Raw genomic sequence first — 25,145 nt, forward strand, 5'->3', positions numbered from 1 at the left:
CTACTCCCTCTCTAGCTATCAACTTTTAGTACTAGAATATTGGAGCTATGTCTCTGATGGGCTTATTTATGGAAAAGAAGTTTCAAGATGAATGCAGGAAGAATTTCATCTAGCCAGGGCCGAAGTCTGTGCCCAAGACCACGCATCCAAATATACAAGCACAAAAGGGGTGAGGATATTGTTTCTGTTGATTAGAGGAAGCTAGGTATGAGATTAAGTTTTATGACACCAACACACCCATTTCTTTTTCATAACATGGAGCAGCAGCATAGCACACGATCTGGCCAGGGGAGGTGCTTTGATGAATGTTGGCTGAATAAAGACAAAGGCAGCGTTACCACTCTCTGATCAACCCACTGAATCTTGGCTTCTTTATTAAAAACTCAGCAGCAAAAGTTTGCTGTTTCTCTTCTCTAGACTAAGGCAAGATCAAATGGTAGAAACAACAGTGAAATTCAGAAATCTTGTCCATTAGGCTCTGTGGCTTGTGCACCTACAGGTAGGTTTAGATATTAATCTGTTGAAAAGGGCGAAGAATAAGCGGGAGATCTTCCTATTCCAAATCTTCAAACTGCCATGTAGCTGAGCGGTTTGTACTGGTCTATAGTGTATTTTTCTTTAGTTGTTCCTTTGTTTCCAACTACAGGGAAATTGAATAGTGCAGTATGACAACATAAGTAGCAGCAATTAGGAATTAGAAAGGGGCTTCACTGCAGTTGTTAGTTTCCTGTCTCCTGTAGAGAAAGCTTAAAGAAACACATTTAACCATGGGTATATTTTAGTAAATATACTTCTCTTTGTAAAAATGCACCATGTATTTATTTTTTTCTTAGCGTAGAACAACTACCATTTTCTTAGGGTGCTACTGAAATCATATGTTTTGAGGTTTAGATGATAAACAAAGGAGATGCTATATTTTTATTTTAAAAATAAGTGTGTGCATTTTTGGCACTATACAGATGTTAAATAAACAAGGTTATGAAGCAGTTTATTTGGGTTCAAAAATGCAATTCTATTTCATTTGGAAAGAGATCCACTGCAAAACTTTCTTGACAAATGGCTGAAAGGTGGTAAGAGGACCTGAGTAAACAAATTTCAAGGGGAGGAAGGGTGAAATCGTAAAAAGGATAGACTGTCTGCCTTTTTACTTGTGGAGACTCTATCCAGCACAGCTGTATTGGCTTCACAGGCCTTCTTTTCATTCAAACCGTATCAGGCACTCCTTGAGACCAAACGGAACAGGAGCAGAGAATAGGCCGGCAAAGTCATTTTGTTGACGTACAGCCTTCAAGGGGCCCCAGCGCTCAAAGTTGCATGGATTTCTCGAATATCAGAAGAGTCTTCTATTTCCAGATTGTGTACTTTAGGAGAGTTCTAAAAATCAGACACCCACTTAGATAGAAGTGTTTATGTGTATCTTGGGGGTAAGAGGGTAAACAAGGTTTGTTAAATAAAAACACCGGTTCACGTGGCAATATGACATTAGGGACTGCATTTAAGCTAAAATCCAGAAGAATTTTTGTCAACGACAAATCCTATTTGTCTTCATTTAACACCATTCTAGTCAAAAGTAGATCTCCTTTAAAAAGCTCAAATTTATAAAATTTGAGAACAGGTAGCCTAATTTCATTGGACAACTTGAATAAAGAAGGCTTTCTAGATCTTTTCCAATTCTTATTCACAATAATTTTTTTAAGCAAAGAACTGTAAGAAACTGGATCTGCCATAATAGATTACTGCTTTATCATTTTAAGACAGAACTGACCATATAACTATATGTTATAGTCAACCCATGATCTTATTTTTTGCTTAATTGGGAGAGTTTTTTCAATAATAACAAGAATGATATTACACTGTATGTTAACTGGAGTTTAAGTAAAAACTTGAAAAATAAAAAGAAATGAAAAAATAATTCACTTTTTAATTTGAGAAAACAAAAACAAAAACAAAAACAAAAACAAAAATAAACCAAGAATGCACTGAGGAGAAGGGAAGACAGAAGAAGTAAACAAACATCTCTCTTCCCCTTGAGATTCCTGAAATTGCCTTTACATATTTTTCTTGCCACTTCTTGAGATAAGGGAAAGATAACATATGAAGACAAACTAGTGTTCTATGTCCTTACAACAGGTTTACAAGCAGGGAGGTCTTGAGATCCACAATCTAATTCCTGTGAAATCACACTATTTCTTAAAACTGAAAATAAATTGAATTCCCAAGGCAAAGAAATTTAAGACTTCCCGGAAGGGGTGGAGTGTAGCCATTTCTGTTAAGGTGGCAGGGAAGGAAACCGTACTTCTGATTTACTGTTCCCACACGTGTGTTCCATGCTGGCAGATGAAGAACAGTGGTGAACCAGGAGTCAGCACACCTGATTTCTGGATAGGCATAGTTCCAGCAATGTTACTTGTATTTTGTGGTTTGGGGAATATTTCCCTTGCCTTTCTAAGCTTCGGTCTTTTTGCAAAATGGGTATAAGTACTGCTGGTCTTTCTTATGCCACACCCACAGGGCAGCTGTGATTATCAAGTAAGAAAGTAAATGTGAAAGCACGTTGAAAGTTGCCAAATACTTTCCAAACAGCAGGTATTTTAAAAAGGCCGATTCTGTGAGGCACTGTCCATTCTGGTAATTCTCAAATGCAGAAGAGGAGGTCAATGACAGTCTAAAATTACAACTAATGAAAATTAGAGTAGAAAGGAGAAACAAGGCAAACTTAATTAAAACTATATCCAGTATTTAGAAGTACATTTGCTGTTCTACGTAGAGACATTATCCAAAACACAAAAGTAATAGAAGTGTAATGGCACATAAATTACTTATGTACATACTGTGCCCTTGGTGGAGAATGTTCCCTCTAGTCTCCTTATCTGGTTACCCCCCCCCCCCCCACCAACATCATGAGCATTTTCAAGCATACTGGAAATCTGAAAGAAATTTACAGAGATCACCCATATATACTCACCACCTAGATTCTACTGTTTACATTTTATTTGCTTTATTACATACTAATCCATCTATCTAACCCTATATGCATCCACTAACCCAATTTATGTTTTGGATGCCTTACAAAATAAATCATATACATCACTACACTTTCCCCTAAAGACTTCAGCATGCATATATCCTTAGCTCCACCTGGATTTTTGTTTGATTTTTGTTTGATGTAAAATTTACATCTAATGAAATGTACAAATCTTAAGTAAACTGGCTAAATTTTATTATTTTTTAGCACTTCCTTAGGGAAGGCTTCCCTGCCTTTACCGATCTCATCACACAAGCTCTCCATTGCACTCTGAGCCTTTCCTCTGCAACACTTATCAGAATATTTATTTGTGGGATTTTGATTAATGGCTATGTTGAGATCAGGCAATAATCATCACAAAGGTAGGGCATATCAGTCTTCACTCACCACGGTACCTCCTGGCACTTCACCCAGTGCTTCCATAGAGGTGGTATTCAATAACTACTTCTTGAATGAACTAATGAATCTTATTCAGTGATGGAAAGGTTCTCATTCATTTATTCAATCTGCAAACATTTAGTGAATGCCTTCTCTATACTGATGAGGTGTTAGGTTAGCTGAGGGAGCACACAATAAGATGAGGCCAAAGATGCCTTGGGGGCAAGATCTCAGAGGGCATTTTTGGCCACAGTATTTATATTCAATTCTGAATGAGGTCGAAGGTCTTCTGAGGACTTTGAGCTGAGGAGCAATGTGCTCTTATTTACAGCCCAAAGTTCCCTCTGATGTTTGCAGATTGCTCATCCCTCAGCCCATGTGGAATCCATGGATTACAGAGGTGCTGTGAGAAGGTGAGACAGGCATCTATCTATCTCACTCCCAGGCTGGAGTCCTTCTGAGCAGCAGAAACTCTGAGACCCAACTCATGGACACCACCTGGGTGGAGCGCCATGAGAAATTTACTGAGAGAATACACCATATCCCTGGAAAATGACTGGTGTCATACAAAAAGTTCTTGATTTACCCAAAATACTCTAACATCTCGAAAACATACTTTCTGACTGTAAAAATAATGATGTCTAACCATTAACATCTCTAATAATCTCTAATCATCTCTAATAACGATGATAGGTTATATAGATTAATCTGATAACATTTTTATTGTGGTAGTTTTCTGTCTGAGGTCAGACAGCAAGCAGCAAGATACAGTGGCAAAGTTCACTGATTAGAAAACAGGAGGTACAAGGTTCTATCCCAGGTTTGCCATAACCAGTTGCATGATCCAGGAAAATCATTTATCCCATGGGCTTCAGTTTCCCAATCAGGAAAATGGGAAAGTAGGATATAAAAATCTCTAAGAGACCTTCTGGCTATAGCTTTAGCTGTTTAAGCTTTAACTTCTTTCCACAGTAGGTTGGAACCTGATTTTTAAGCTTAAAAGGTTGGAATGAATATGAAAAATCATTTTATAAAGAGAAAGAAAAATAAGGAGAAAATCACATATGGGATTTTAGGAGTTAATATTAACTCTCAAGAACGACCCAAGAACATGTGTGGGGTAGAAATACCTTTACTTTTTTACAGTAGAAAGCCAAACTAATGATTGCAGAAGAAAAACAGGAAGATGGACATTTTTATCTTTTTAGGTGTTTGCCCCATCAAAAAATACCAAATATTTATCATTTTGTATTTTTTAGAACAGATACTTCCAAAAGCAGGCAAAGAATTGCTTTTCATCTTTTTTCACTTTATAACTGTCCTTAATATATATATAATTTCCCTTCATCTAAATATTTCTAATTAGCTTCTGGTTCTATTACATGAATGTTACTCCATACTTTTTCTCTCCACAAAGCTTCTGTGCCATCATGACTTTGCACATGAAGCCCATCTGTCTGAATGTTCTCTACACACTGCTTAAATTAGCTCACTGATTCTCCTGCAAGACTTGGCTTGGTCACTACCTTCTCTAATGTGGCAGTTCAGAGAAGGAGCTCTTGAGCCAGTCTGCCTGAGATGAAATCCTGATTTAGTCACCTACTGGCTATGTTTCCCTAGGGAAGTTCCCAGATTCCTCTGCACTGGCACTCAGTTTCCTCAATTATAAATAGGAATGTGTAGAATTATAGTTAAGGACCAAATACATTAGCACATGGAAAGTGCCTAGAGCAGGGTGGTATACTAGTAAGCACTCAGTAAACACTAGGTGTTGTTCCAATGGTAATACTGGTTATCATTTCGTGAAAGGCTCCCCTAAAGTCTGGGTTAGGTGCCCATACTCAGTGCTTCCAATGCACACATGTCTCCTGTCATGTGTCTAATCATTTCCTTTGTGTTTGCTTGTCTCCTTTAGTAGACAGCAAATACCTTAAAAGCAGGAGTGTATTTTTCGTTATATTTCTAGTACTGAGTACTTAGTATCATACACAATATATTTCAGTTTTCTGAAAAAAACCCTTCTCAACCCAAAGACTAATAAAGGCACAGTTAGAACTCAGAAATGTTGTGGAAAGAAAAATACTTTGTAAAGGTAGAATTTAATGACTGACTGTTTCTGAGGGGTAGAGAATATTTCTAGATAGACTCAAAATTAAAGAAATATAACAAGAAATAGAACTGGGAGAAAAATGAGGTACCATAAAGGTGAGTTAAAAGGTATAGACAGAGTTAGAGACAGGAAGATGAGAGTAAGATCTTTTTGTGGACCTAATAAGCTGAAGCAGGAAGCCTGTGGTGTGGAGAGCACCCTGCTTCCTGTGGGTGAGCCCGGCAAGGGCTTAGCCACACCAGGCTGGGAAGGGTACAACCTGACACAGGGCAGATACCGAGAAATGCTGATCATTTCCCTGAATACTGCAAAGCCTTCCTCCCAAGGCCTCAAGACACGCTAAAGCAGGCAATCACATTTGCCTCTTCTGTATTTAACAGGGAACGGAGGATCCTGATGTGGATCACTGATAAGGAAAGATAATTGTTCTGGTTGAGGTAGGGTCCAGGCTAATTTACTTAAAAGCACACTGGTGAGGTGAATATAATTAATCTTCTCTGTTCTCAAAATAAAGGGTTATTTTCTTTTTAAGAGATGTCTTGTGTTCTCAAAGAGAATGACAAAACAAATTAATCATTTTCTATTACTCCACACACAGCACTTGGATTTTGAAAGAGCATGTGAACAGTTAATCCCCTATATGGATGAGTTTCTGGTGACAGGCAGATCAGATCTAAATAGAAATCAGGCAAGGTATTTTATTTTTATCATTGTGGCTTTGAGACTTAATTCAAAATAACGGAGATCAACCCTGCGTATACTTTTAGAGTTTGCTTTCATAATTAATCCTTTTTTGAACACTTAGAAACACTCTTTTGGATCTTGTACAAAGCATTCCCTGGCTGACTGCTGCCAAAGCAGGCAGAAGCAGAGAGTATCTAGAATATTTTAAAACCATTGAAAACTCAACTGAACCATCTCTTAAGGAATCCCAACTGCCAGGCCATACTTAGTTCAAAGTACCAATAATTTTAAGTTAGAGCAATACATTTGAGCAGATAGCTCACCTCAATGACTAATGTTAGAGGTGAACTTTAATTATGTTTGAGATGCCCTGTTAAGCCATGTCTTGAATGGTGAACAGAAGGGCAAGAGGGTATATGTGAGCAGAAGTATATATTTTTAACTAAAGCCAACCAGTTTCTCAATTTTATGCCGCAGGCTGAAAAAGATGGGCTATGAAAGCCAGTGGGCATAAAACAGCTGACAATATTATTCGGTGAGCAAATTCATCTGACATTTGCCACAACCAATTGTTTTCCTGAAACTGGAATTTCTAGAAGGTTTTTTTTTTTTTTTTTTCCAAATGAAAGCCATGCATTCATTTAACTGGACAACAATGAAGCTTTGTGGCCTCGTGGTTAGTATGAAAAGGAGTTGGTCTTGCCAAAACAATTTGAAATTTTGAACTTAGGCTCCCTCCCCCGACTTCATTTTAACATACTCAACTAAAAGGAACAAGTTCCGCAGACTCTACTGGACACATTTAAAAAACAAAAAAACAGAAGTAACCCAAACCACATGACTCTGGACATTTAAAAGTATGCTATAAAAACTCCAGAAAACATGCAATACTCGAAATTAGGCAGGATTTCAGAGGATTTGTTATACAGAAACTGGATGAGACATATGTCTTTCTTTTAGGCAACAAGAATCACTGAGCACTTACTGTGTGCAAATCAAACTACATAACATCACTACATCAGACTTTACTCTGCTGAAGCTGCCCAGATTTAGTTCAAGCATATTCTTTCAGTTCCTGAATGAAAATAAGTTATTAGGGCAATAGCGAGACATATGTATATTACATTGTAATGTCGCATTAACAGACTTTTTTTTTTTTTTTTTTTTTTACCATTAAACTGGGAAATTTTAAACATAGGGACTATACATTACTATTTTTGGGCTCTTTGGTATTAAAACATAACAACTACCCAATAAATACGTACTGAATTTGGTCCTGTAGTTACTTCTCAGTCATCCAGTAACTGTATACATGCAATGGTAATTTAAAAATATGCTAATGTAAAAGAGGAGATAATTTATATTAGACTTGGGAATGATCTCCTATGCTCTCAAGTGAATATGGGTGTGCCAGGAGTTCTGGGATACATTCTAAAAGAAATAATGATGTTGCGACAATAAATCAAGTTACGTGAGAAAGGTATTCTACTTTTTCTTTGAGAATTCCTGCTCCCTACATTTTCTTGGGATATACTAGGACAGGATACCCAGGAGAAGTACCAGTCAGAAAGACAAAATTTGAAGTTTTTTGTATTGCCTTACATTGCCTTTACCTGCCTCACCCTCATCACCAACTTTAGTTGGAGGCTAAAGGTGAGAGATTTGGTCTATATTATTTCTAAGAAGGTGCAGACATAGGTACATCACAAAGTCATGCAGAACACTACTTTACATATAAATATGTTCTCTATCTCTTAAACTTAGAGGGAATCCAATGACTTAAAGGAGCTTTCTGGACATGCAAACAAAATACCTATTGATAGTCAACCTGGGTCTATCAAATTTACTGTAATATCGTTTGAAGTAAGTGGCAATTGACACACCAGGGGAACAGGAAATTCATTTGTAAAACAAACAAACAAACAAACAAACAAAAGAGAATATAGAATGGCACTTTGCTTCCAGGTCGTGGAACACAACAATTTACTTCTCCTTAATCTTTAGTAAACGTGAAAAATTAGTCATCGCCATTTACTCTGGTCCAATACGTAAAGTTTTAAAAACAGTATTTTACTTATTTGATAAATAATTTAGAGAATATATAAATAACAGATTAACAGTGAAGAATAACTTTGTTGGAAATTTTAGTAAGAATTTAAGCATATTATATATTCTCCTGGTTTTAAAGGTATGAATACAACGGGCTTCTGATTAACTGTCATTCATGATTCTGGAAAATACCCATCTTATAAATATTGATTCCGAATTTCAGACATTAACATTTAAATAACAGATAACAGTGAAGAATAACTTTGTTGGAAATTTTCGTAAGAATTTAAGCATGTTATATATTCTCCTGGTTTGAAAGGTATGGATACAACGGACTTCTGATTAACTGTCGTTCATGATTCTGGAAAATACCCGTCTTATAAATATTGATTCCGAATTTCAGATATATTTCCAACAAGTTCTAGTTTATCATTACTTCTGGCTCATTATTCTTGCACTTGCATCTTCAAAACACAATACTTCTAAAAGTATTGACAGCCCCTATTTTTTTTAAATTGATAAAGCTATCTTTTCACTACATAATTGTAATTTTTTTCATTTTTTATATCTATAAGCATCAATTAGGATGGTCAATCCAATGAAAAGTTTCTTTTCTGTATGATCTCCTCCTTCCAATCACATTTTTATACAATCTGCTTTCAACGTTTGCCCACTTAGGAACCATATGAAGTAAATACACAGGAATACAAGATGAAAGCCTACTGAATACATTCTTTTAGAAAAATGGGCTGGTCCAGCTTCTTGTTGCAAAATATTGCACGATGAAGTTCTTCTTGTTGAATAACTAACTGGATGAGAGTATCCTATTTCCTTTTTGTCCTTAAAAATACATTCTTCATTCATCGATTCTTCAGTTTGGAAAATTCATCTAGGATATTATCATTTGAAGATACATATTCTGGTTTTTTGCTTATATAATCAATTTCACCATCATCACTAGTTTCTAGAGTGCTGCTGTCTGTCTCTTTATATTCATTTTCTGATTCATCTAATAACTGAAATGTCTTCCTCTGTCAGTTTCCTTCTCTTTGTCATTATGAGAGAAATGAGAGATTCTGAATTCTCAACCTGCATTCAATAAAAGTAATAATATGAAAACACTACAAAGCTTCTTCTTGAAAGATAATATAACATTTGGGAGGAACTTCTCCATGGCACTGCTACAATGTCTTATGATAGCTTTTATCCCAGCTTTTCAAGGATTTTTGTAAAGCAAATAGATGTAGCATTTCCCTGGGACAAAGGTTGTATAGCATTTCTTGTAGCTCTTTTTTATAAAGATTGGGGGTTGCGTAACCTCAGGGTTCCTTAGCTATAACACAGATTCACTGCATGTGCAATGTCCACCTAGACCCATGTCTATATTGTCCCTGTGGGACCTCAGAGGCAAAGAGAAGTTGCAAATATGTATGTAGCTCACGGAGCCCACTGTGCCATGAGTAACAAAGTCTTTTGTCTCATGTCTTCTACCATCCATCAGAGTGTGTCAGACTAACTTAGTAAAGTGCAAGTAGGGTAAAATCTCTTCATTTCTTGATAGACTTTGGACAGCACAGTAAGAAAACTGAAATATTATATAATAGTAATGACTTAGTTCACTTACTACAAATCCTTCTGTGTGATTCCATTATTCCTCCACTTTCATACTATTTTAGTTTTTTTCTAGCATAGCTGGGAACGATTGATGGATAACATATAGAATAATTCCAAGGATGATGAAGTAGGAAAATGCTTCACGAAAATAAGCTCACCAAGATCCATTATGTATCTTAGATTTATAACATGGTTCAATAGATCCATATGGTATTTGCAAGACAGAATCAGCGTTTTCCCTTTTAAAAATGAGGAAACTTTCTCTTTATTCTTTGGAAGATATTTAAGAAAGAATAAAAGTAAAAAACAAAATCAATCCTTACCAAAGGAACTGAAACTCAAGATTGGGTCCAACTAACCCTGATGATATACTGAAGATTATACCACCTCTCAGAATCCTCTTCGACCATGTAGTGCCTAATTTCTCTCTTCCCTTTGAGCCTTCCTGAACTGCTTCTAGGTGGTCTGATGGGAAGTGTGATAACTCATGAACCGCTTGCACAACACTGCCTTGTAAGAAGACGTGTTTCACACTCAATCCTTCACATGGAGTATCTATCTGGTTGTCACATGCTGAATGGAGAAATGATTCAAAGGTAATGAATGTGATGCTACAAAGGGGATTAATACAAAGGTAGTAAAAGGAGAAACAAGAAGAAATGAGGAAGGCAGGTAGTTTATATAACCTTAGTCAAGATGCCAAAAGCAAACGGATTAAAAAGCCAATTTTCCCAATATGTTGATTTACAAAACAACTTATTTGTTTTGTAACTGTTCATATAGCTTCCAAAAATGTTTTTTTTTTCCCCACTGGCCAGTTTGTTACAATTTGTTAAGATAAGAGAATTAGTCATTTGGCAAATTCATGACTGGATAAATTTGCCCTTCACGTTAAGTCTGACAAATTTAAATTTCAGTAAGATACTTGAAAATTAACGAAAACAATGCCTGAGAAAGAATCTTACAACGGTTTTGGTAGATTAGAAAGAAGAAATACTGGAGACAGAATATATGATACTATAGTAGAAATGGCATGGAATTAATTCAGTGGAAATGAATAGAACAAACTCCGATAGACACGAAGGGAGAGTAGCTCCAGGCTGGAGGGGATGAATCATAAGGCATATTCTTAAAGGTCATGTTGACAATGACCAAAATCAGGGATTCTCAAACATGACTTCAAATTAGAATCATCTGGGGGAGCTGTAAAAAATACTGAGTCCTACCCCAGGTCAACCAAATCTGGGAGTGGGAGCATGTTGAACTAAAATAGTTAGGATTATTAAGATCTGTAAACCCACATGTCTCAGAGCCAAAGTTTGACACAATTGAATTGAATTTTGGAGGTAAACTTCATATGATATAGAGTACTTAGACATATAACCTGTGTGGTGAAACTCAGACAAAAATTCAAATGTCCTGATTAATGAGCCCAAACTTTCCAGTCCATATATATATCCTGCTTCTGTGACTGGTGAAAGTAACACACCCGTAATGGAGGAATATTTTTAAAAATGAGAAAAGGACTTTCCCATCGATTATCTCATTTGCTCTTCTCAACAAAACAGTGAGACAAGCAGGCCAATAATTGGGCTCACTTTATAGATAATAGAAATTAGGCTCAGAGGAGTGAAGTGAGTTGTCGCTGTGATAGAGCCAGGGCTCACAACTAGATCTTCTAACTCCCAGTCTACCAAATCCTAATCATTCTCTAAGACATTTGGAGGTTACCTGCCTTTTGCCTTTCCCTCTCACTCACCTGCAAATACACTCTTCTTCAAGGAAAACTAATGTTTAATGAGGACTTTTGAGGTATTACAGAACAAAACAAGTTCTGAGTTAGAAATAATAGAGAAATGCAAGGGATGAAAACAGGAAGTTCTCTGAAAAGATGTAAAGGGAGTACTTCATTGACTCCAGGTGTTTTGTCAGTGAGTTTCTATATAATGTGTTTTAGACAATCTGGTTCATGTCTGATGACAAGTCAAGGATATGTCTCACTGGCCTTTGCTGTGGATAGGTAGACGGTGAGAGGATAGTAGTGAAAAGCACTGAAAAAGCTTCAGAAAACCATTTACGTAACACCAGCCACGCAAAAATAATTAGGAACAGAGAGCCTAAAGAGAATAATGAGGGAAGGGCTATTTTGATGGTTTGGCCTTTTACCGTTTGATGTTCAAATATAATGTAATTGGGGGCAATGATAGGTTGAAATCATTCACTAATGTTAAATAATTAACATAAGACCACTTTGGATATTTATATTAATAGTGCTAATAGTGACAATTTATGCTCTCTCCAGCCTTTCATCTGAGATCAAAGTTTGTTAAAAGCCCTAAATAAACTTTATAAACACTTGTGTAAGTAGAATTAGAGTTGGTATGTGGATGCATAAAATAAAACAGATCCACTGAGGCACTGAGCATCACTGAGCAAGCCCAAGACAGAACTAGTAATGCGAACGAGGCATGCCAACTCTTTTCTTCAAGATTCAAAAGGAAGAAAACTAGTTCAAAGGTGCTTTATAAAACTCTATTTACCAATAAGTTGAGGGCATATTCTGACAATCCTACATATGGTCCAGGAATGTCAATGTCCTATGTATAAGTCCACTTCTTGCCCTGCTCAAGAAAGACACGGGATCTAGCTGTTGATTTCCTTCTTTTTCATTCTGCACATTCACTAGACACTTGTCAAGTGTTCCTTACTCATGTCTTCATTGCTCTTACGAGTCACAAGAGGAGTATGTGGAATGGAAAGAACACTGTGTCACTGATCAGGACACCTGAATTCTAGCCCTAGTTTTGCCACTTGGCAATTCATCAACTTCTCTGGCTTGCAGGGTGAGGGGTTTTCAAAAGGATCTCTAAGACTCCTTCCAGGTGGAATGTTATCTAAAACGGCAGCAGGGACTTAATCTGCTATCTCCATAGGAAATTAGAGAGACACGGTAGGGATTCAACAAGTACCTGTTATATAATATCCTATGATTGAGTGAAGTAAATTGTTTGATAGCAACTATTGGTAGGTCAGAAATTTTGAAGGCCAGAATTTTAATTCCTTTTAGATTAGACCAGAACCTATTAGGGAGGGGAGCTTCTAGATATCACCTAGCCCAGTCCAATCATTAAAAAAAAAATAAGAAAATTAAAAATGAGAGAGGTTAAACACATTGTCCAGGCTCACATGCCTGGCCATGATAGAGATATGACCAGAACCTAGCTTTTCTGACTCTGAATCAGATACTATTTTTACCATATCATCATCATTTAAACTAGGCATATAATAATTTTCAGCTAAAACTTGTCTGTAATTTGTTAAAATTAGATGCACAAAATAAAAATCCCCCAAATCAGCTTTTTATTTAAAGGCTACTTCAAACATGTAAGATATACTATTCCCACCAACTACATATTAAGGGTATAATACAAATATTTTGTTTTATAGTTAAGGTAGGATCTTTAAAAAAAAAAAAACAAAACTTAATACACTACTACTCGGAGATTTTACCCATATGCGCTCTCTTGAAGAAAACAGAAAGCATTTCTTATATGTATTATATTTTTTCAGAAAGCTACTTCCATCGTGTTTTGTAATATACACTCATATTATCTTCTCTATATAAAGCAAGAGCTTCTTCCTGAGGATGCACTATGTTATTGATAGTATTTAGAGTGGGGCTATGAAACACATTGCCTAGCAAGGCAGTTAGGCAGTATGACTACTTATCAGCATCAGATATGAAGCTGTCAGTCTGACCTCCAAACACTGAGCAATTTGATAATATTAAATTCATCTGCTGGTGAAGCTGCATTCATTATATAATTTCTCAATGACACTTTCCCTATGTCACCGTGTTTATGAGAAATTTGACAGGGCTGTAAGAAACCGTTTTTGCAGGCTGAAGGAAGTCTTACATTTTTAAATTGGTCATCACCTTTTGCCACAAGGTTGCAACTCTTAATAAACAGCCTATTTGTTTGAGTAGCATTTTCTTCCTTTGACCTTAAATACAGACATGTTTTAGAAATTTAACCCTTTGAAGATGACCCCATTATTGGAAAACGTACATATTTTAATACTGACTAATGCAGAAAACAGGCTCTGTATTTTGGGACAAGGTGGCGAAAGGAGAATGTCTAGATTGTTTCAACCAAGATCCCTCATGAGAGATTCATGAGGATATTTCCGTTTGCCCTCAATGCGAATATACAGAAGGTAGACTAACATTAGAGCAGTGGGAAACTTGGCAGAACGGGCTAGGACAGGGTTTGTGCAAAACCTTTTTCCGGTTTCAGTTTGAATGGGTTCCCAGGAAGTGTCAAGTTTGAACAAATCCAAAATTTTACAATGTAGCTCAGCCAAAACTGCTGAGATTCACCTGATTCTGGGTCAAAACTGTACAGAGCACACTGCGTTTTATTTGGTGTAAAGCCAATTTGACTAAACCTTTCAGGCAACTTCAATGAGAGGCTCATAGTCTTGGCAAAACCAAAAATGAACCTAGCTTGATCTTTGGTTTTGAAACAGCAAGTTCTGGCTTTATAAAGAGATAAAGGCAAGTTTTACTTAGCTTTAAGATTCTTACAAATACTTAGAAGAAGCATTGCAAATAATTAACAGTTATTTGGCCAGATTTACATACTCAAGTCAGTTACTTCCTGAGCTTAACCAGGACACTTCAGTAAGTACGTTAACTCTATTGGCACCATATATTCCTAAGTGGCGTAGAGCTGAATTTGGTGTTCTAACAAAGAACAATGGTGCTTCTTCAACAACTTAAGTGCTTGAAGAGTGGATCACATATGTAGTAGGATGAAGTACAACCAGTGCTGGCTCCAGGTGGGATGGAAATAATTAAAAATAAAAACTCCAATGGCAATTGTCTACTGTTTTGGCAGATGTGTGAAGGGAGAGAATATAGCGTTACTTGGTAATTTCCACGGAGACATACTGGCATTCTCTTGTACTCTTGAAGATCAACTGGTGTGCATGGTTCAAATCTGTTACCACTAATATTACCTGAATGAATCCTTTAGGGGTGTGCTAAAGGATCCAACAGCTTTCTTTTTTCTTTTTAAATAAAACCTATATTTCTAAGAGTTTCCCAGCGTTTTGTAATTTTTCCCAATATAGGTAAATTTATGTATATATTTCTCCATATTGCTACATATTAGGATTTATCCTGTAAGTTATATCATCTCTTTAAGTATACATTGAAAACAAGGGACATTGGATTGTTTTAGGTCACTTGGATTTGAGAAGCTGATTAAACACTGAGAAATTATAGCTACATAATTACACATTTGCTCTAAGTCGATGATTTTCAAAATTTTGAGTAAATACTCTCGAAATAATTTTTTAAACTATGTATCTACCTTATCCCTCCCCACCCCCCCACCCCCATACACATTTCAAGGTTTTCCAAATGTTTTCATCATAAATTTAGGTAGTTGCAGAGGATGAAATTTCTGGAATATTGTAAATACTGACATTTTCAAATAAAACTCTTATTTACTCACATAAACGTATCCAGCAAACTTTAAATACTTCAGTAATTTGTTACCACCATTTACCCACGGACAGAATAACTAAATTAGATCCTCTTTAGAAGACAGACATTTTATATTGTTCCTTTGCCCTTTGAATTTATTTCCCATCTATTCTCCCCAACAGAGTTTTCTCCTAATATAAAATATACTTATGTTTGGAAGTCTTTTGGTTATCCTATCATACTTCATCCTTGTCTGTAACAAAAATGTATATATAGAGAAAACTGATTTTTAAAATGCCCTGTGACCATAATGCTTTAAGTGTTATATATTTTTATTGCCTGAATTCTCATTATAACTAATATTAGGTATATTAAAGTTTTTGAGAAGAAATATTAATGTAAAATGTATAAGGACTCCAAAGCTTCCAAAAGTAATATCCCTTAATGGATGGATACTGCCTACTTTTCTCTTGTACTCAATTAGTTCATGTATCCATAAGTAAGTGCTAACTTTTGCTTGAATAAGACAGGAATCCATTTCACTTCTATTTCTTTTTTGTTTGTTTCTGTAGATTTAATCACTGAGAAATCTTGTTCACATGTAACAGTACGTGAGAATGAAAGTGGTTTTGTTAGGACAATGTCACTCAGTTGCCTTCCTAGTTTTATGGCAAATATTACATAGTGATCTGTCATCAAAAATTAATTTTACTGATCTATCAGCTTGATTAGGTCCTCTTTCAGTTTTGTTGAAAGCAAAGAATTAGAAACTACTTGACTTGCCAAAGGACTGTAATGTAGTTATTAAAGTCACTCACTTTCTGTTTTGGAAGGTATATGAAAGAGGCTTTATTTACCAAGACTTATCAAATGACTACAACTGTTTTTTTCACTTAGAGGCATTTCGCTGAATTCTACATATGAAGAAAGTATGAAGAAAACTAAAAATATTAATGTTAATACCATTCTCTCAGTATACATTTTAATACTTTTGTTTTAGGGGTGCCTGGGTGGCTCAGTAGGTTAAGCATCTGACTCTTGATTTCAGCTCAGGTCATGATCTCACGGTTCGTGAGTTCGAGCCCAGCGTCAGGGTCTGTGCTGATAACACAGAGCCTGCTTAGGATTCTTTCCCTCTCTTTCCCTCTCTCTCTCTCTCTCCCTCTCTGCGCCCCCCGTCCCACCCCCGACCCCCCCACCCCCTGCTTATGTACTTGCACACATGCATGCTCTCCCTCTCTCAAAAATAAACTTAAAAAAAAATACTTTTATATTAGCATTAAATATATTTTCATTAAAACCCTAGAGTTGCAGATTGGCAAAGCTAGTCCTTATGTCAAACCAATCAGCCAAATCAGGCTAACTTTCTGGCAGAAAAAAGTCAGACTTGATTTTTCAGTTCTATAAATGTGTTAATATGCTCTGTGACAACCACTTTTTGAATTATAATTCTAAGACAGATAAATAAGGCATGGAGCCAGGCCAAAGTTTGTCACCTGAATAAAAGAAGACACTTTCAATTACTTCTTTCCAACCCTCAGTTTTGTTCTCAGGAGCTATACATTTGTTCCTGATTATAGTAGGGGGGTAAAAGAGGTGAGGTCATTAAATAAAATTGTCATTATTCCTCCGCAACATCTATCAACAATATATATCAATTTCAGAATATATATTCCCAATACCACATATATCTAATAAAACCATCTTATCAAAAATATATGTATGACTAACAAGGACAAGAAGCCTTACCTTAGTGACTTGATTAGAGGAGGCCTCGAAGGCATCAAAATCATAAATTGCCCCTTGTTTGGCACCTTGAAGTGTCTGGGGGAATCTGGCATCATGGAACCTTGGGTGGGTGAAGAATAGGCCTTTCTTTTGTAAAGGGAGAGGAGGTTGATTAGGAAAAGTACGGTGGCCTCCTCAGGCAGGGTCATTTTAGGACTCTGCTTGAAATGCATGTAGAAGCTGAGGATGTAAAAATCGATTCTCTTAAAACTATCTGTCTGAAGACCCCTTGGAAAATCTCTGCCTACTCCTAGGGGTTATTTTACTCCAGTCTGGAGACTAACTCACCAGCTATCTCTGAACATTACCCTCAGGGACAGACAGCATTAATCATTTTGTCATAAAATTAAAAAAAAAAAAAAAAAGTTCTGTTAACATGTTCCCATTCCTTTTTTTTTTTTTTTTTTTTTGGCGAAATGTGTCAGATACAAAAGAGTACATAAAATATATACACACAGTTTGAAGAAAATTGACAATTCTTTGTGATTTCAATTATCATTTCCCTGTTTACTAATGAAGCTGAATATATTCACATATTTCTTTTTCAACTGAAATGCTTGCTCATATCTTTTACCCTCTTTTACTTTTCTTTTTTTATTTCTGAAATCTAGATTATCTTTTTCTAATTGCTTTGTTGGCAATAAGATTTGGATACAATTTGATTTCGATACAAACTGCTACTCAGCTATATATTTTGCCACAAATATATTTTAAGTGTGGCTTTTCTTTTCACTATTTTTATGTTGTCTTTTGACTTACAGCAGTTCTTAATTTTAGCGTGGTGACATCAGTCACATCTTTTAGGATCTGTGTTTTCAGTGTCATCCCCCCTCCCACCCCCGCCGAAATCCTTCAAAGTTCCAAGATCATGAAGATATTAAACTACACTTTGTTTTAAAGTTTTGCATCTGAGATAGAGGTTAAATTTCTTTTTTTCTATACCAGCAATTGAAAAGTCCCTCCTTATTTCCCTGATCAGGGATGCCAGTTGTACCAGACATCACATTTCCATGTACACGTATTTCTGTTTATGGGTCGTATATTTGATTACACTGGCCTATTTTTATATTCCTGTGCCAAGACTACACTACCTGAATTTTCATAGCTTTAATAAGATTTCATATATATGAAAAGAACGGCCCTTATTCCAAATGACTGCCCTGCCTCAGTTTGAAACTAAAGTTCTCTTTTCTGCTCATTATAGATCTTTGATAAAAAATTATATATAATTGCTGAAAAGTCCGTTTTGCTTGCTGTTTGCTACAAGTATTGTAAAACCTTTCCTGAATGTAACCCGCCATGTGTGGTAAATGGGTTATAAACCTCCTTAGGTAAAAGTCTGATATGTAATGAAATAAGCAATTATACGTAAACTAACCGGCATTTCTCGCTTCTGTAAACCTGCTTGCTTAACGTTTTCCCCACCTACCCTACCCCTCTCCCCCTTCCCCTTTTTTCTTTTCTCCCGCCATGAGTAACAGACAAAGCCTTCCCACCTAAAGGACAGACAAAGGACGCCCAATCAGAAAACAACGAATGTCCTTACTTTAAAATCAGCCAATCAGGCCCCTCATAATTTAAAACCTCCCCTATGCTATTTGTCTCTGTCTATAAAAACGCTGTACCAACCTTGTTCGGGGCCCCTTTTTAACACCGGCGACGAGTGTGTGGGGGACCAGGTTCAAACCTGCAATAAACGATCCCTGCCACTTGGCTTTGGCTCACGACTCTGGTGGTCTTTTGTGGGAGATTCCTGAACTTCGGGCATTACATATAGTACGAAAACTACCCCCAACTTGCTCATCTTCAGAACTATCTTGGCTGTTCCGGAGTATCTTCTCTGTGAAGAACTTGCATTTTTGTTGTTGTTGTTGTTTGATTTTTTTCTATGTATTTTGTATTTTTTGTTCCTTTTGTACTGGTACACTTTTAGTTACATTTTCTTAGTACTTGTTGCTGGAGTTAGAAAGAGAATGGACTTTCTTAAACTCTATTTTTCTTAACTATGAATTCCTAGAACTTTTTAGACAGCAACACTGTTTGCAAATAACAACTGTTTAACTGCTTTGGTTAGGACTGCATGCATAGTATCTAACAGAAGCTGTGGAATGGGGCATCCTTTCCTTGTTCCTGGTCTTAAAGGAGGACTTTCAAAACGCTAAGATAATGTCTGTCATTGATTTTTTTATATAACTCAGATTAAGTAAATTCCCTTCTAAGTTTGCTAAACAGGTTTTGATAATGATATGAGAATAAATGCTTCTTATTCATCCACTGAGATGATCTTATTAAATTTATTTCTCCTTAATCTGTCATATGGTGAATTACATTGATTGATTTCCTAATACTAAACCAACTCTGAATTCCTGGAATAAACCCAGTTTGTTCATGATGAATTCTCCTTTGAATACATTCCTGGATTTATTTTGCTAATATTTTGTGTATAATATTTTTGCATCCATGTTAATGCGTGAAAAGTCCCTTAATTTCCCTTATTTATACTTTCTATGTCTGGTTTTGTCTCCAAGGTTATGCCAACTCATAATGAGTTTGGCATGTTCCCTCTTCTTCTAGTTTCTGGAAGAGTTTTTGTAAAATTAAAATCATCTGTTCCCATAATATTTGGTAGAACTTCTCTAAAAAAATTATTTGGGGTTGGTGGCCCCTTTCTAGAGAAATTCTTAATTGATTAAAAATTGTTGATGAAACTTTTTATTATTTTTAAAGATTTACTTATGGCACTATTCATGTTATTTCTGCTTAACTCTGGAAAATTAATTTTTTTCTGGGAATTTAGTTATTTCTCCTAATATATGATTGCAAAATTATTCACAATACTCTGGTATGTGGTTAAATTCTCAAATAGCTATAGTAATATCCACTTTTTCATTCCTAATATTATTCATTTGTATCTACTCTCTTTTTTTTCTCCATCAGTCATGCTGGGTATTGGTTGTTTTTTTCTTTTTAAACAACCATCTTTACTGGGCTTGCATATTGCATGTTTGCTTTCTATTAATTATAATCCTTTCTCTATTTTTTCCTTTCTTTTTCTTTTCTTTTTTTTTTTTTTTTTTTTTAGGTTTTTGTGCCATCCTTTTAATTTCTTATGCTGGGTGCTAAGCTCATTATTTTTCATCCTTCTTTTCTAATTAAAGATGTGAGCCATGAAGTCGCCCCATAAATACTACTTTTGCTGTATCACACACATTTTATAACATAGTGTTACTATTATTATTCATATCCATATATTTCATAACTTCTACTCTAGTTTGTTTTCTGACCTTGAGTGGATTAGAAGTTTACTTTGAAACTTCCAAAAGTCTATGCCTTATCTGGTTCTCTTTTTGAATCCTAGAGCTAGTTATAATCATCCACAAAATTCTGGCCCAAGGAAATGGACAGAAATAGTATGTTCAAATTCTAGTGTCTACTAAAGGGAAATTACCTGCTCTCTCTTCCTTTCTTTTGTCTCATTACAATGCAAATCTAAAGGCTGGAAGTGGTTACAGGCATCTTGGATCAGGAGCAGGACATTTGCATCCCTACACACTACATCTGCTGTGACACAAGGCCTGATTTAAAACCACTTTATGGGGGCACCTGGGTGGCTCAGTCAGTTAAGTGTCAGACATTGGCTCAGGTCACGATCTCATGGTTCGTGAGTTCAAGCCCTATATCGGGTTCACTGCTATCAGCAAAGAGCCCGCTTCAGATCCTCTGTGATCCTCTCTCTGCCCCTCCTTTGCTTGCACTCTTTCAAAAATAACTAAAACATTAACGAAGATTTTATGCTCAAAATAAAAGCTAAATAAAAATGAATAAATAGCTGTGCTACCACTTTAACTCTCTGTGTTGTAGATAACTGATAGCAATGCAAATGAGTCTTGTTCATAGACTTGCAAATAAATGTTGTCTGGGGGAGTTTCAACTTATTTCCTTCCTCCACAATGGAAGAAACCAGTTTTACATCTAATTTAAATGCATGTCAGAACTCTAGTGCTTACCTATGTGTGGTTCTTTTCTCCTTTAAGCCTCAGTAACATTTTATTCATTCTCTCATTAATTAAAGAGTTAAATAAACTCATTTGTCATGATTTCATTTCATATTTGTAGAAGAGTCATGATTTCATAATTTTACTTTTTTGGTAAAATTGTCTTTTAACAAACCCTTTGGTTTCTTACTATCTTCAAAGTTTAATTACAGCCCCAACATAAATGCCTTCTCTGGCTCTTTCTGCCTGACCCTGATTCTCCACTTTCAGAGATGAATCTAATCTCCTCCATCATGTCCTCAAAGTACAAAATCCATGGTTTTTCCTAGAACCTGGACCATGATGTCTTATTTTATAATTTTTCTTTAAAAATTTTTTTTTTTCAACGTTTTTTATTTATTTTTGGGACAGAGAGAGACAGAGCATGAACGGGGGAGGGTCAGAGAGAGAGGGAGACACAGAATCAGAAACAGGCTCCGAGCCATCAGCCCAGATCCCGACGCGGGGCTCGAACTCACAGACCGCAAGATCGTGACCTGGCTGAAGTCGGACGCTTAACCGACTGCGCCACCCAGGCGCCCCTAAAAATTTTTTTTCTTTATAAAAGCTCCTACAAAATGCATTGTGTTTCCTTCATGTAGTATAGACAATGTATCTTTATCTTACATCATTAATTTATTTACATGTAAGTAACTTCTCAAGTACGAATTCCTTTGGAGAACTGATTATAGTTTTTCCTTTTCTCCTCCATTGTCAACACAGTGCCTTGTATAGTACCCAATAAATATCCACTGCTATGTCTCATCCATGGCCCATCAACTGGGGCTCTCCATCAAGATTTGTTTTTTAGGTAATTACTTAGCTTTATTTGGGGTATTAGCCTGTTATATTTTGGTTAAGAGTTGGTTCATTACTAAAAAATTCACATTAAACTTTAATGAAGATCCTAAGAACTTTTGTGAAACATCAAATAAAGTTTAAACCTAACCAAAAAGGCTAGGGGAAAATAATAAATTGATTTACTTCCGGGGAATTTTTTTCTTCAACTATTGGGACTGGTTCTGTGTAAACCCGCATATCCTTATGTGAGTGTCACATATGTACAGTTTGACATCCATTCTACAAATGTTTACTGATTGTCCAGTATATATCAGGAATGTTTGATAGGCCCTGGGTTGCATTTGCAAGTAAAAAGTACTTTCTAACCCAAGAAGCTTACATGCTAGTGAAGAAGGAGAGGGAAAAGTTGAGGAAGAGGAGGAAAAACAGACACAAGATCCTGACATAAGTATTTAGATCACTGGGGACAAGTCAACTCAAGTTGCTCATTATGAGGAAAAGACCATCTCATTTTCAGCTATTATAACTACTGAACCTTTAAAATCTCCTAATGAAACAATGAAGTTTTGAACTTTTGCATATTTGTATTACCAGAACATACACCCTACATCCAATATCTTATATTAATACCAACCCAACCAAATGTAGACCACCAATTCTTTTCTATGGTTTAAGTGCTGAGTTGTGAGAGAATAATAAATGATCTTGAGATTACTTTCAGCATATTTGATTTTATGAACTATAAAACACTTTACCAGTTGAATAGTCTACCAAGTGTATTAAATCTGCTGCTTATAATGCCATATGAAGTCAAAGGACTTTATAATATTTGAGCATTAACATTATTACTGAGCATTTTCATTTTTATGGCTTTACTTATGATAATTATTGCAAATTAAAACCATCTTGACAAAACTGCCACTGTAAAAAACCTTGTCCATTTAATCAATTTTATTTTTCTCAAGATGACTTTTTATTTTTACCTTTATTCCTAAAGGAATGCTTAGAATAGGTACTTACTAAGATCATACTCCATAGTACTTTTAGTAAAGAGATTGATAAATTAAAAAGACTAACAAATACTAATAAAATTTATAGGTTTTGGTTTCTGCTTGTATGATTTTAAGTTTTGCATGGCATATTGGTATAATGCAAATGATTAAATAAGAAATAATAAGCAATCACATAATGATAACCTAACATTTGTTTAGCCCTAAACATGTTCATATATATTTTCTCTCTTAATTCTCACAACTTGGTAAAATAAGTTTAATTATTGTTATCTTTATTTTTACAGATGAGGGAATCAAGAAACAAGTGATTTGCTAAATGTTGCATAAGTGGCATTTTATATGCTGAACCCAAGTCCTCACACTCAAAATTTCTATTTTTGTTCATATTTTTAAAAAGAGTGTTTAATTCACAAGCCAAATCCTGTTGGCAAGACACTTCCTAAGAGTAAGTAAAATATATGTGGAAGAACACTAAACATTTTATTCACCTACAATGTCATCATACTGAAACTGAGAAGGTCAGTGTAATTTCCAAATGGCCCAGTTAAATCTAAGGAATAGATTATTTACCCACTAGGGTCTGGACACTGTCAATCAAAATCACTTGCTTACACAGGACTAAAATGTGCCCCATTAGCATCTCTCCACCTCACACTCACAAAATAAATATTTTATTCTTTACTGGCCATATTGTTGAAAGGCTTCTTTTTTTTTTTTTTTCCTGTTCATTAAAAACATAGAAAGAAAAAACAAAAATCACCACTAGTCCCAAGCCACTCTTAATATTTTGTGTGCTTGCTTTCTGAGTCTTTTTTTAACACAAAATACTCAATATTTGCATCACACTCCCCCTCACACACATAAATATATATACTACTTTATATACTGCTCCCATATTATGGGGAGCATAATATGGCAATATTTACTTTTTAAAAATATGACTTTTTACGGCTGAAAATCTTTCATCATAAGGTGGTACCATAATTTATTCTACCATTCTTTCAATTCACATGGTTTTCATTATACAAAGGTTTATTTATAAAAGTAATATAATGTTTTATAAAACTTGAAAAAATAGAGAAAGGAATGAAATCACAGTCCTAACTCATGTCTAACAAGTCACTGATGAGTTTTGCTACATCTCTTCTACTCTTTATTCATATGCCTATCATTACATGTTATTATTGAAGTAGACACAATTTTATTTTATTTTTTAATTTGTCTTCTAGTACAAGCCCTTTCCATAACCATAGTGGCATGTTGGGTGGAAAGTCCACACTTTAACCATTCATTACTGTATTGTCAAACAAGAGGTTGTCCCTTTTTCTCTAAAATCATTTCAAATAAATCATTTTACAGTAAACATTGCAGGCATGTCGTCTTACATTCATGCACCTCAAGAAATGTATTCCCTAATACTAGATTCCTGCAAGTAAGAGTATTGAGAAAAAGGCTGACCAGCTTTTAACATTATTTGGGTAGTGGTAAAAACAATGGACAAAAATACTGAGGTTGGGGTGCCTGGGTGGCTCAGTTGGTTAAGCATCCAACTTCGGCTCAGGTCATGATCTCACGGTTTGTGGGTTCGAGCCCTGCATCAGGCTCTGTGCTAACAGCTCAGAGCCTGGAGCCTGCTTCTCATTCTGTGTCTCCCTCTCTCTCTGTCCCTCCCCAGCTCACACTCCATCTCTCTCTCTCTCTCTCTCTCTCTCTCTCTCTCTCTCTCTCTCTCTCTCTCTCTCTCAAAAATAAATAACATTAAAAAATTAAAAACAAAACATACTGAGGTTCACTATCTGGACCTCAAAGTATAAGCAGGATCCCAATCTCCACTTCTTGTCAACCAATCCTTTTAGTGACTGAGAAATATAGAAACAAACAGATAGGATATTGATTACATTTAAACTAATTATGTTTTCCATAATTTAGGACATCTTGGTATCATCATTCTTGATGGTTTTTTTTTACCATTATTTTCATTTTAAAGGTGTGTATCCACCTACCTTTCAGGTATAGTTTAGCTTAGTCTCTCCCCTTTCAATCCTAGATGTAGTTTTAGAAGTGCTTTCTGGAATTGCTTCTTTGGGTGGGGTGAGGGGTGCTCTGAAATCCACACCAAGACACAATAGTAATTCTGACAAAAGGAGAAAGAAAA

General features: G+C 35.7%; 1 protein-coding gene across 7 annotated transcripts in view; it reads right to left on the reverse strand.

Moving 5' to 3' along the window:
- CEP128 (centrosomal protein 128) overlaps positions 1–25,145 on the reverse strand; it is a 385,845-nt gene that overhangs the window by 29,081 nt on the left and 331,619 nt on the right. The gene's annotated exons all lie outside the window — the stretch shown is intronic.

This window comes from Neofelis nebulosa, chromosome 7 (assembly GCF_028018385.1).
Source record: "Neofelis nebulosa isolate mNeoNeb1 chromosome 7, mNeoNeb1.pri, whole genome shotgun sequence".
NCBI classification, from domain to species: Eukaryota; Metazoa; Chordata; class Mammalia; order Carnivora; family Felidae; genus Neofelis; species Neofelis nebulosa.